At 34.0% G+C, this 13,180-nt stretch overlaps 9 non-coding genes across 9 annotated transcripts; 4 read left to right on the top strand and 5 right to left on the bottom strand.

Moving 5' to 3' along the window:
• Nucleotides 1-2,296: 2,296 nt before the first annotated feature.
• TRNAQ-UUG (transfer RNA glutamine (anticodon UUG)) lies at nucleotides 2,297-2,368 on the bottom strand. The gene has a single exon. It is a non-coding gene; the product is annotated as a tRNA-Gln (tRNA).
• A 1,550-nt stretch (nucleotides 2,369-3,918) lies between these two features.
• Nucleotides 3,919-3,990, top strand: TRNAQ-CUG (transfer RNA glutamine (anticodon CUG)). The gene has a single exon. It is a non-coding gene; the product is annotated as a tRNA-Gln (tRNA).
• Nucleotides 3,991-4,816: 826 nt separating this feature from the next.
• Nucleotides 4,817-4,888, bottom strand: TRNAQ-UUG (transfer RNA glutamine (anticodon UUG)). The gene has a single exon. It is a non-coding gene; the product is annotated as a tRNA-Gln (tRNA).
• A 1,550-nt stretch (nucleotides 4,889-6,438) lies between these two features.
• Nucleotides 6,439-6,510, top strand: TRNAQ-CUG (transfer RNA glutamine (anticodon CUG)). Its single transcript has one exon. It is a non-coding gene; the product is annotated as a tRNA-Gln (tRNA).
• An 826-nt stretch (nucleotides 6,511-7,336) lies between these two features.
• Nucleotides 7,337-7,408, bottom strand: TRNAQ-UUG (transfer RNA glutamine (anticodon UUG)). Its single transcript has one exon. It is a non-coding gene; the product is annotated as a tRNA-Gln (tRNA).
• A 1,550-nt stretch (nucleotides 7,409-8,958) lies between these two features.
• Nucleotides 8,959-9,030, top strand: TRNAQ-CUG (transfer RNA glutamine (anticodon CUG)). Its single transcript has one exon. It is a non-coding gene; the product is annotated as a tRNA-Gln (tRNA).
• Nucleotides 9,031-9,856: 826 nt separating this feature from the next.
• On the bottom strand, nucleotides 9,857-9,928 carry TRNAQ-UUG (transfer RNA glutamine (anticodon UUG)). Its single transcript has one exon. It is a non-coding gene; the product is annotated as a tRNA-Gln (tRNA).
• A 1,550-nt stretch (nucleotides 9,929-11,478) lies between these two features.
• Nucleotides 11,479-11,550, top strand: TRNAQ-CUG (transfer RNA glutamine (anticodon CUG)). Its single transcript has one exon. It is a non-coding gene; the product is annotated as a tRNA-Gln (tRNA).
• Nucleotides 11,551-12,376: 826 nt separating this feature from the next.
• On the bottom strand, nucleotides 12,377-12,448 carry TRNAQ-UUG (transfer RNA glutamine (anticodon UUG)). The gene has a single exon. It is a non-coding gene; the product is annotated as a tRNA-Gln (tRNA).
• Between the last annotated feature and the right edge of the window lie 732 nt (nucleotides 12,449-13,180).

The raw sequence follows: 13,180 nt of genomic DNA, 5'->3' as shown, positions 1-13,180 counted from the left end.
GACTCAAGTAACGCTATCACTCTGTTGAACAGTACTTTTTATGTGAGATACGATTTTGCAATAAAAGATAAGATTCCCCCGTGAATGCAATCTCTTCTCTCAAAATGAAAAGAACAACCTGGTACAGGTGGGTTGATGGTATCATGCTTAGCACTCTAGACTCTGAAAACCGGGATCTGAGTACTAATCACAGTGGGACTTATCTAAACTTTACGATTTTCTTTTCCATTCAGTTCTTAGAATTATTAATTGGAAAAACATCTCATTTACTTATAAACTTGTACATATCCACTTTACACGTATGTATCTCCCTATATCTTGCTATATGTCTCTGTATATTTATAGGACAACATAAACACATACATTATAAAAATGCATATAATTAGTAGAGGTGAAAATAATGAAAAGTTGTTGCCTCTCCACATTTGAAACATGAGCTTCTTCTCCTTACTCTTCTATATGTCATGAAATTGAGATAGTCACTTTCTACTCAATTTTGATCTAACAATATAGTTGATTTATACAAAGCATATCATATGATTTGTGAATAATCTTAAAACAGAAAATTAGATCAGTACCTGTGAGGCCTCCAAGCAAAAGCGTATGTTTCACGATTGCAGATCGACTGTTGAAAATCAGCATGAAAAACGTTTTATTTCACAATTTCCATACTAATATACAAAAAACATTTGTACTATCTGAATGATACCGTCATTGTGGTTCTCTAGGTTTGATTTAAGAACACTTCTCTTTCAAAATGTGCTAAATTCGCCTTATCAATAGCGCAGAAAGCTTCAAAAAGGGATGCTGGGAATCAGGCCTCTGAAATGCATTTCAGAAAAACAGGATAGGATTTCTTAATGTCACACTATTTTGTGTAGGAATGTGATGTAAACGTATTATAATGTTTGTATTTCTGTAACTTGTTCAAGCTGATGGACGTTTTGAAAGGAATCAATAAGTGTCTCTTTCAACCTACTGGTGTTGGATTTGAGCTATCAATAAACAAAGATGACAGAAATGGAAAAGGTCAAGAGTAATAAAATAGTACCCCCAAGATTTGGACTGGTACCTTTGCATGCAAAGTCCAAAGTGCCAATCATTGCTCTTTGGCGCAGCCCATGTGAGAGACAAAGAAATGGGTGTATTAGTTTGGAAATGTAAAATGTTTTAATATGACACAGTCAAAGATGATCATTATGATATAACTTGCCTATCCTGATAAACGTTTGCATATTTAACACTGTTATGGAGAATGTATCTGAACTGAATCAAATCACATTATAGCTCTTTACACTATGAGCATTCAACAGAGATATCCTTTCATCAATGTAAGAAATGCCCCCGCACTAATGCGCTCTCTTTTGTCTCAATGGAAAAATGACTCATGTATGGGAGGGTTCCATGGTGTAATGGTTAGCACTCTGGACTCTGAATCCAGCGATCCGAGATCAAATCTCGGTGCGGCCTACTTGAATTATGAGATTTACTATTTCACCCATTTCTTAGAATTTGCTCTTGGAAAAACATAACGTCAATGTTTTATACTGATACTTATCAACGTATAAGTATGCATCTATGTATACATAGCTATATCCGTCTAGATAGCGATAAGACTATATAAAGAAATCAATTATTCATAAACATATGTATTGAAGCTGAAAACTAAAAACTGTTGTTTCCCATCCACAATTTAAACGTTAGGTTCATTTCCTCTCTCATCTATATGACCAGTAATGAGATAGTTAATTTTTGCTGATTTCTTATATGACAACATGCTTGACTTACACAGTGCATTTAATTGTGAATTTCTTTGAAAGAGAAATTCAGATTATTACCTTTGACACGTCTTTCGAAAGATTTTACTTTATGGTTATGGATTTACTTTAGAAAATCAGAGTGTAAATATATGTGTGTCTGAATTTCACGATTGTTATTCAAAACGTCATATCTTCTGTCCCCATAATACACAATTTGATTCCTCAAGTTTTGTTTTAATGAAGGATTTCCAATTAAAAAGTTCCATCTTCCCCTTATCAATAACAGTAAGATTTAAGAAAGTAATATCTTGCATCAGCCCCCTGTGATGAGTTTGAGAAAACAGAGTCAGCTCGCAAAATGTCTCATTATTTTGAGCCATTTAATTTCCATGTTTTCTAAAAGTTCTATCATTTGCTCACATCGAATAGACTTTCAGAATACAATCAATAAATTAATGTTTCACTCTACCCGTGTTAGATTTGTGATATTTATGAATACACTTGACAAAAAAAGATTTGATCAACAGTCATGAAAGTGGTCCCACCGAGATTTGAACTCGGATCCTTGGATTCAAAGTCCAAAGTGCTAACCACTACACCATGGAACCTCCCATGTGACAAGGGAGCAGATTGCTGCAGCAATGTGAACATTTCAAAGTTTTTAATGTTCTACAGTCAAAGACCAACAGAATGTTATTACCTTTCTATTCTGTTCAACTTTTGCATATTGAACTATGTTAGGGAAGGATGTTGCCCAGAGGACTCAAGTAACGCTATCACTCTGTTGAACAGTACTTTTTATGTGAGATACGATTTTGCAATAAAAGATAAGATTCCCCCGTGAATGCAATCTCTTCTCTCAAAATGAAAAGAACAACCTGGTACAGGTGGGTTGATGGTATCATGCTTAGCACTCTAGACTCTGAAAACCGGGATCTGAGTACTAATCACAGTGGGACTTATCTAAACTTTACGATTTTCTTTTCCATTCAGTTCTTAGAATTATTAATTGGAAAAACATCTCATTTACTTATAAACTTGTACATATCCACTTTACACGTATGTATCTCCCTATATCTTGCTATATGTCTCTGTATATTTATAGGACAACATAAACACATACATTATAAAAATGCATATAATTAGTAGAGGTGAAAATAATGAAAAGTTGTTGCCTCTCCACATTTGAAACATGAGCTTCTTCTCCTTACTCTTCTATATGTCATGAAATTGAGATAGTCACTTTCTACTCAATTTTGATCTAAGAATATAGTTGATTTATACAAAGCATATCATATGATTTGTGAATAATCTTAAAACAGAAAATTAGATCAGTACCTGTGAGGCCTCCAAGCAAAAGCGTATGTTTCACGATTGCAGATCGACTGTTGAAAATCAGCATGAAAAACGTTTTATTTCACAATTTCCATACTAATATACAAAAAACATTTGTACTATCTGAATGATACCGTCATTGTGGTTCTCTAGGTTTGATTTAAGAACACTTCTCTTTCAAAATGTGCTAAATTCGCCTTATCAATAGCGCAGAAAGCTTCAAAAAGGGATGCTGGGAATCAGGCCTCTGAAATGCATTTCAGAAAAACAGGATAGGATTTCTTAATGTCACACTATTTTGTGTAGGAATGTGATGTAAACGTATTATAATGTTTGTATTTCTGTAACTTGTTCAAGCTGATGGACGTTTTGAAAGGAATCAATAAGTGTCTCTTTCAACCTACTGGTGTTGGATTTGAGCTATCAATAAACAAAGATGACAGAAATGGAAAAGGTCAAGAGTAATAAAATAGTACCCCCAAGATTTGGACTGGTACCTTTGCATGCAAAGTCCAAAGTGCCAATCATTGCTCTTTGGCGCAGCCCATGTGAGAGACAAAGAAATGGGTGTATTAGTTTGGAAATGTAAAATGTTTTAATATGACACAGTCAAAGATGATCATTATGATATAACTTGCCTATCCTGATAAACGTTTGCATATTTAACACTGTTATGGAGAATGTATCTGAACTGAATCAAATCACATTATAGCTCTTTACACTATGAGCATTCAACAGAGATATCCTTTCATCAATGTAAGAAATGCCCCCGCACTAATGCGCTCTCTTTTGTCTCAATGGAAAAATGACTCATGTATGGGAGGGTTCCATGGTGTAATGGTTAGCACTCTGGACTCTGAATCCAGCGATCCGAGATCAAATCTCGGTGGGACCTACTTGAATTATGAGATTTACTATTTCACCCATTTCTTAGAATTTGCTCTTGGAAAAACATAACGTCAATGTTTTATACTGATACTTATCAACGTATAAGTATGCATCTATGTATACATAGCTATATCCGTCTAGATAGCGATAAGACTATATAAAGAAATCAATTATTCATAAACATATGTATTGAAGCTGAAAACTAAAAACTGTTGTTTCCCATCCACAATTTAAACGTTAGGTTCATTTCCTCTCTCATCTATATGACCAGTAATGAGATAGTTAATTTTTGCTGATTTCTTATATGACAACATGCTTGACTTACACAGTGCATTTAATTGTGAATTTCTTTGAAAGAGAAATTCAGATTATTACCTTTGACACGTCTTTCGAAAGATTTTACTTTATGGTTATGGATTTACTTTAGAAAATCAGAGTGTAAATATATGTGTGTCTGAATTTCACGATTGTTATTCAAAACGTCATATCTTCTGTCCCCATAATACACAATTTGATTCCTCAAGTTTTGTTTTAATGAAGGATTTCCAATTAAAAAGTTCCATCTTCCCCTTATCAATAACAGTAAGATTTAAGAAAGTAATATCTTGCATCAGCCCCCTGTGATGAGTTTGAGAAAACAGAGTCAGCTCGCAAAATGTCTCATTATTTTGAGCCATTTAATTTCCATGTTTTCTAAAAGTTCTATCATTTGCTCACATCGAATAGACTTTCAGAATACAATCAATAAATTAATGTTTCACTCTACCCGTGTTAGATTTGTGATATTTATGAATACACTTGACAAAAAAAGATTTGATCAACAGTCATGAAAGTGGTCCCACCGAGATTTGAACTCGGATCCTTGGATTCAAAGTCCAAAGTGCTAACCACTACACCATGGAACCTCCCATGTGACAAGGGAGCAGATTGCTGCAGCAATGTGAACATTTCAAAGTTTTTAATGTTCTACAGTCAAAGACCAACAGAATGTTATTACCTTTCTATTCTGTTCAACTTTTGCATATTGAACTATGTTAGGGAAGGATGTTGCCCAGAGGACTCAAGTAACGCTATCACTCTGTTGAACAGTACTTTTTATGTGAGATACGATTTTGCAATAAAAGATAAGATTCCCCCGTGAATGCAATCTCTTCTCTCAAAATGAAAAGAACAACCTGGTACAGGTGGGTTGATGGTATCATGCTTAGCACTCTAGACTCTGAAAACCGGGATCTGAGTACTAATCACAGTGGGACTTATCTAAACTTTACGATTTTCTTTTCCATTCAGTTCTTAGAATTATTAATTGGAAAAACATCTCATTTACTTATAAACTTGTACATATCCACTTTACACGTATGTATCTCCCTATATCTTGCTATATGTCTCTGTATATTTATAGGACAACATAAACACATACATTATAAAAATGCATATAATTAGTAGAGGTGAAAATAATGAAAAGTTGTTGCCTCTCCACATTTGAAACATGAGCTTCTTCTCCTTACTCTTCTATATGTCATGAAATTGAGATAGTCACTTTTTACTCAATTTTGATCTAACAATATAGTTGATTTATACAAAGCATATCATATGATTTGTGAATAATCTTAAAACAGAAAATTAGATCAGTACCTGTGAGGCCTCCAAGCAAAAGCGTATGTTTCACGATTGCAGATCGACTGTTGAAAATCAGCATGAAAAACGTTTTATTTCACAATTTCCATACTAATATACAAAAAACATTTGTACTATCTGAATGATACCGTCATTGTGGTTCTCTAGGTTTGATTTAAGAACACTTCTCTTTCAAAATGTGCTAAATTCGCCTTATCAATAGCGCAGAAAGCTTCAAAAAGGGATGCTGGGAATCAGGCCTCTGAAATGCATTTCAGAAAAACAGGATAGGATTTCTTAATGTCACACTATTTTGTGTAGGAATGTGATGTAAACGTATCATAATGTTTGTATTTCTGTAACTTGTTCAAGCTGATGGACGTTTTGAAAGGAATCAATAAGTGTCTCTTTCAACCTACTGGTGTTGGATTTGAGCTATCAATAAACAAAGATGACAGAAATGGAAAAGGTCAAGAGTAATAAAATAGTACCCCCAAGATTTGGACTGGTACCTTTGCATGCAAAGTCCAAAGTGCCAATCATTGCTCTTTGGCGCAGCCCATGTGAGAGACAAAGAAATGGGTGTATTAGTTTGGAAATGTAAAATGTTTTAATATGACACAGTCAAAGATGATCATTATGATATAACTTGCCTATCCTGATAAACGTTTGCATATTTAACACTGTTATGGAGAATGTATCTGAACTGAATCAAATCACATTATAGCTCTTTACACTATGAGCATTCAACAGAGATATCCTTTCATCAATGTAAGAAATGCCCCCGCACTAATGCGCTCTCTTTTGTCTCAATGGAAAAATGACTCATGTATGGGAGGGTTCCATGGTGTAATGGTTAGCACTCTGGACTCTGAATCCAGCGATCCGAGATCAAATCTCGGTGGGACCTACTTGAATTATGAGATTTACTATTTCACCCATTTCTTAGAATTTGCTCTTGGAAAAACATAACGTCAATGTTTTATACTGATACTTATCAACGTATAAGTATGCATCTATGTGTACATAGCTATATCCGTCTAGATAGCGATAAGACTATATAAAGAAATCAATTATTCATAAACATATGTATTGAAGCTGAAAACTAAAAACTGTTGTTTCCCATCCACAATTTAAACGTTAGGTTCATTTCCTCTCTCATCTATATGACCAGTAATGAGATAGTTAATTTTTGCTGATTTCTTATATGACAACATGCTTGACTTACACAGTGCATTTAATTGTGAATTTCTTTGAAAGAGAAATTCAGATTATTACCTTTGACACGTCTTTCGAAAGATTTTACTTTATGGTTATGGATTTACTTTAGAAAATCAGAGTGTAAATATATGTGTGTCTGAATTTCATGATTGTTATTCAAAACGTCATATCTTCTGTCCCCATAATACACAATTTGATTCCTCAAGTTTTGTTTTAATGAAGGATTTCCAATTAAAAAGTTCCATCTTCCCCTTATCAATAACAGTAAGATTTAAGAAAGTAATATCTTGCATCAGCCCCCTGTGATGAGTTTGAGAAAACAGAGTCAGCTCGCAAAATGTCTCATTATTTTGAGCCATTTAATTTCCATGTTTTCTAAAAGTTCTATCATTTGCTCACATCGAATAGACTTTCAGAATACAATCAATAAATTATTGTTTCACTCTACCCGTGTTAGATTTGTGATATTTATGAATACACTTGACAAAAAAAGATTTGATCAACAGTCATGAAAGTGGTCCCACTGAGATTTGAACTCGGATCCTTGGATTCAAAGTCCAAAGTGCTAACCACTACACCATGGAACCTCCCATGTGACAAGGGAGCAGATTGCTGCAGCAATGTGAACATTTCAAAGTTTTTAATGTTCTACAGTCAAAGACCAACAGAATGTTATTACCTTTCTATTCTGTTCAACTTTTGCATATTGAACTATGTTAGGGAAGGATGTTGCCCAGAGGACTCAAGTAACGCTATCACTCTGTTGAACAGTACTTTTTATGTGAGATACGATTTTGCAATAAAAGATAAGATTCCCCCGTGAATGCAATCTCTTCTCTCAAAATGAAAAGCTCAACCTGGTACAGGTGGGTTGATGGTATCATGCTTAGCACTCTAGACTCTGAAAACCGGGATCTGAGTACTAATCACAGTGGGACTTATCTAAACTTTACGATTTTCTTTTCCATTCAGTTCTTAGAATTATTAATTGGAAAAACATCTCATTTACTTATAAACTTGTACATATCCACTTTACACGTATGTATCTCCCTATATCTTGCTATATGTCTCTGTATATTTATAGGACAACATAAACACATACATTATAAAAATGCATATAATTAGTAGAGGTGAAAATAATGAAAAGTTGTTGCCTCTCCACATTTGAAACATGAGCTTCTTCTCCTTACTCTTCTATATGTCATGAAATTGAGATAGTCACTTTTTACTCAATTTTGATCTAACAATATAGTTGATTTATACAAAGCATATCATATGATTTGTGAATAATCTTAAAACAGAAAATTAGATCAGTACCTGTGAGGCCTCCAAGCAAAAGCGTATGTTTCACGATTGCAGATCGACTGTTGAAAATCAGCATGAAAAACGTTTTATTTCACAATTTCCATACTAATATACAAAAAACATTTGTACTATCTGAATGATACCGTCATTGTGGTTCTCTAGGTTTGATTTAAGAACACTTCTCTTTCAAAATGTGCTAAATTCGCCTTATCAATAGCGCAGAAAGCTTCAAAAAGGGATGCTGGGAATCAGGCCTCTGAAATGCATTTCAGAAAAACAGGATAGGATTTCTTAATGTCACACTATTTTGTGTAGGAATGTGATGTAAACGTATTATAATGTTTGTATTTCTGTAACTTGTTCAAGCTGATGGACGTTTTGAAAGGAATCAATAAGTGTCTCTTTCAACCTACTGGTGTTGGATTTGAGCTATCAATAAACAAAGATGACAGAAATGGAAAAGGTCAAGAGTAATAAAATAGTACCCCCAAGATTTGGACTGGTACCTTTGCATGCAAAGTCCAAAGTGCCAATCATTGCTCTTTGGCGCAGCCCATGTGAGAGACAAAGAAATGGGTGTATTAGTTTGGAAATGTAAAATGTTTTAATATGACACAGTCAAAGATGATCATTATGATATAACTTGCCTATCCTGATAAACGTTTGCATATTTAACACTGTTATGGAGAATGTATCTGAACTGAATCAAATCACATTATAGCTCTTTACACTATGAGCATTCAACAGAGATATCCTTTCATCAATGTAAGAAATGCCCCCGCACTAATGCGCTCTCTTTTGTCTCAATGGAAAAATGACTCAGGTATGGGAGGGTTCCATGGTGTAATGGTTAGCACTCTGGACTCTGAATCCAGCGATCCGAGATCAAATCTCGGTGGGACCTATTCGAATTATGAGATTTACTATTTCACCCATTTCTTAGAATTTGCTCTTGGAAAAACATAACGTCAATGTTTTATACTGATACTTATCAACTTATAAGTATGCATCTATGTATACATAGCTATATCCGTCTAGATAGCGATAAGACTATATAAAGAAATCAATTATTCATAAACATATGTATTGAAGCTGTAAACTAAAAACTGTTGTTTCCCATCCACAATTTAAACGTTAGGTTCATTTCCTCTCTCATCTATATGACCAGTAATGAGATAGTTAATTTTTGCTGATTTCTTATATGACAACATGCTTGACTTACACAGTGCATTTAATTGTGAATTTCTTTGAAAGAGAAATTCAGATTATTACCTTTGACACGTCTTTCGAAAGATTTTACTTTATGGTTATGGATTTACTTTAGAAAATCAGAGTGTAAATATATGTGTGTCTGAATTTCATGATTGTTATTCAAAACGTCATATCTTCTGTCCCCATAATACACAATTTGATTCCTCAAGTTTTGTTTTAATGAAGGATTTCCAATTAAAAAGTTCCATCTTCCCCTTATCAATAACAGTAAGATTTAAGAAAGTAATATCTTGCATCAGCCCCCTGTGATGAGTTTGAGAAAACAGAGTCAGCTCGCAAAATGTCTCATTATTTTGAGCCATTTAATTTCCATGTTTTCTAAAAGTTCTATCATTTGCTCACATCGAATAGACTTTCAGAATACAATCAATAAATTATTGTTTCACTCTACCCGTGTTAGATTTGTGATATTTATGAATACACTTGACAAAAAAAGATTTGATCAACAGTCATGAAAGTGGTCCCACTGAGATTTGAACTCGGATCCTTGGATTCAAAGTCCAAAGTGCTAACCACTACACCATGGAACCTCCCATGTGACAAGGGAGCAGATTGCTGCAGCAATGTGAACATTTCAAAGTTTTTAATGTTCTACAGTCAAAGACCAACAGAATGTTATTACCTTTCTATTCTGTTCAACTTTTGCATATTGAACTATGTTAGGGAAGGATGTTGCCCAGAGGACTCAAGTAACGCTATCACTCTGTTGAACAGTACTTTTTATGTGAGATACGATTTTGCAATAAAAGATAAGATTCCCCCGTGAATGCAATCTCTTCTCTCAAAATGAAAAGCTCAACCTGGTACAGGTGGGTTGATGGTATCATGCTTAGCACTCTAGACTCTGAAAACCGGGATCTGAGTACTAATCACAGTGGGACTTATCTAAACTTTACGATTTTCTTTTCCATTCAGTTCTTAGAATTATTAATTGGAAAAACATCTCATTTACTTATAAACTTGTACATATCCACTTTACACGTATGTATCTCCCTATATCTTGCTATATGTCTCTGTATATTTATAGGACAACATAAACACATACATTATAAAAATGCATATAATTAGTAGAGGTGAAAATAATGAAAAGTTGTTGCCTCTCCACATTTGAAACATGAGCTTCTTCTCCTTACTCTTCTATATGTCATGAAATTGAGATAGTCACTTTTTACTCAATTTTGATCTAACAATATAGTTTATTTATACAAAGCATATCATATGATTTGTGAATAATCTTAAAACAGAAAATTAGATCAGTACCTGTGAGGCCTCCAAGCAAAAGCGTATGTTTCACGATTGCAGATCGACTGTTGAAAATCAGCATGAAAAACGTTTTATTTCACAATTTCCATACTAATATACAAAAAACATTTGTACTATCTGAATGATACCGTCATTGTGGTTCTCTAGGTTTGATTTAAGAACACTTCTCTTTCAAAATGTGCTAAATTCGCCTTATCAATAGCGCAGAAAGCTTCAAAAAGGGATGCTGGGAATCAGGCCTCTGAAATGCATTTCAGAAAAACAGGATAGGATTTCTTAAAGTCACACTATTTTGTGTAGGAATGTGATGTAAACGTATTATAATGTTTGTATTTCTGTAACTTGTTCAAGCTGATGGACGTTTTGAAAGGAATCAATAAGTGTCTCTTTCAACCTACTGGTGTTGGATTTGAGCTATCAATAAACAAAGATGACAGAAATGGAAAAGGTCAAGAGTAATAAAATAGTACCCCCAAGATTTGGACTGGTACCTTTGCATGCAAAGTCCAAAGTGCCAATCATTGCTCTTTGGCGCAGCCCATGTGAGAGACAAAGAAATGGGTGTATTAGTTTGGAAATGTAAAATGTTTTAATATGACACAGTCAAAGATGATCATTATGATATAACTTGCCTATCCTGATAAACGTTTGCATATTTAACACTGTTATGGAGAATGTATCTGAACTGAATCAAATCACATTATAGCTCTTTACACTATGAGCATTCAACAGAGATATCCTTTCATCAATGTAAGAAATGCCCCCGCACTAATGCGCTCTCTTTTGTCTCAATGGAAAAATGACTCAGGTATGGGAGGGTTCCATGGTGTAATGGTTAGCACTCTGGACTCTGAATCCAGCGATCCGAGATCAAATCTCGGTGGGACCTATTCGAATTATGAGATTTACTATTTCACCCATTTCTTAGAATTTGCTCTTGGAAAAACATAACGTCAATGTTTTATACTGATACTTATCAACTTATAAGTATGCATCTATGTATACATAGCTATATCCGTCTAGATAGCGATAAGACTATATAAAGAAATCAATTATTCATAAACATATGTATTGAAGCTGTAAACTAAAAACTGTTGTTTCCCATCCACAATTTAAACGTTAGGTTCATTTCCTCTCTCATCTATATGACCAGTAATGAGATAGTTAATTTTTGCTGATTTCTTATATGACAACATGCTTGACTTACACAGTGCATTTAATTGTGAATTTCTTTGAAAGAGAAATTCAGATTATTACCTTTGACACGTCTTTCGAAAGATTTTACTTTATGGTTATGGATTTACTTTAGAAAATCAGAGTGTAAATATATGTGTGTCTGAATTTCATGATTGTTATTCAAAACGTCATATCTTCTGTCCCCATAATACACAATTTGATTCCTCAAGTTTTGTTTTAATGAAGGATTTCCAATTAAAAAGTTCCATCTTCCCCTTATCAATAACAGTAAGATTTAAGAAAGTAATATCTTGCATCAGCCCCCTGTGATGAGTTTGAGAAAACAGAGTCAGCTCGCAAAATGTCTCATTATTTTGAGCCATTTAATTTCCATGTTTTCTAAAAGTTCTATCATTTGCTCACATCGAATAGACTTTCAGAATACAATCAATAAATTATTGTTTCACTCTACCCGTGTTAGATTTGTGATATTTATGAATACACTTGACAAAAAAAGATTTGATCAACAGTCATGAAAGTGGTCCCACCGAGATTTGAACTCGGATCCTTGGATTCAAAGTCCAAAGTGCTAACCACTACACCATGGAACCTCCCATGTGACAAGGGAGCAGATTGCTGCAGCAATGTGAACATTTCAAAGTTTTTAATGTTCTACAGTCAAAGACCAACAGAATGTTATTACCTTTCTATTCTGTTCAACTTTTGCATATTGAACTATGTTAGGGAAGGATGTTGCCCAGAGGACTCAAGTAACGCTATCACTCTGTTGAACAGTACTTTTTATGTGAGATACGATTTTGCAATAAAAGATAAGATTCCCCCGTGAATGCAATCTCTTCTCTCAAAATGAAAAGCTCAACCTGGTACAGGTGGGTTGATGGTATCATGCTTAGCACTCTAGACTCTGAAAACCGGGATCTGAGTACTAATCACAGTGGGACTTATCTAAACTTTACGATTTTCTTTTCCATTCAGTTCTTAGAATTATTAATTGGAAAAACATCTCATTTACTTATAAACTTGTACATATCCACTTTACACGTATGTATCTCCCTATATCTTGCTATATGTCTCTGTATATTTATAGGACAACATAAACACATACATTATAAAAATGCATATAATTAGTAGAGGTGAAAATAATGAAAAGTTGTTGCCTCTCCACATTTGAAACATGAGCTTCTTCTCCTTACTCTTCTATATGTCATGAAATTGAGATAGTCACTTTTTACTCAATTTTGATCTAACAATATAGTTGATTTATACAAAGCATATCATATGATTTGTGAATAATCTTAAAACAGAAAATTAGATCAGTACCT

This window comes from Lissotriton helveticus, chromosome 4_1 (assembly GCF_964261635.1).
Source record: "Lissotriton helveticus chromosome 4_1, aLisHel1.1, whole genome shotgun sequence".
In the NCBI taxonomy this organism is placed as follows: domain Eukaryota; kingdom Metazoa; phylum Chordata; class Amphibia; order Caudata; family Salamandridae; genus Lissotriton; species Lissotriton helveticus.
Note: the sequence above shows the minus strand (reverse complement) of the source record. Positions and strands in the feature narration are given on the sequence as shown.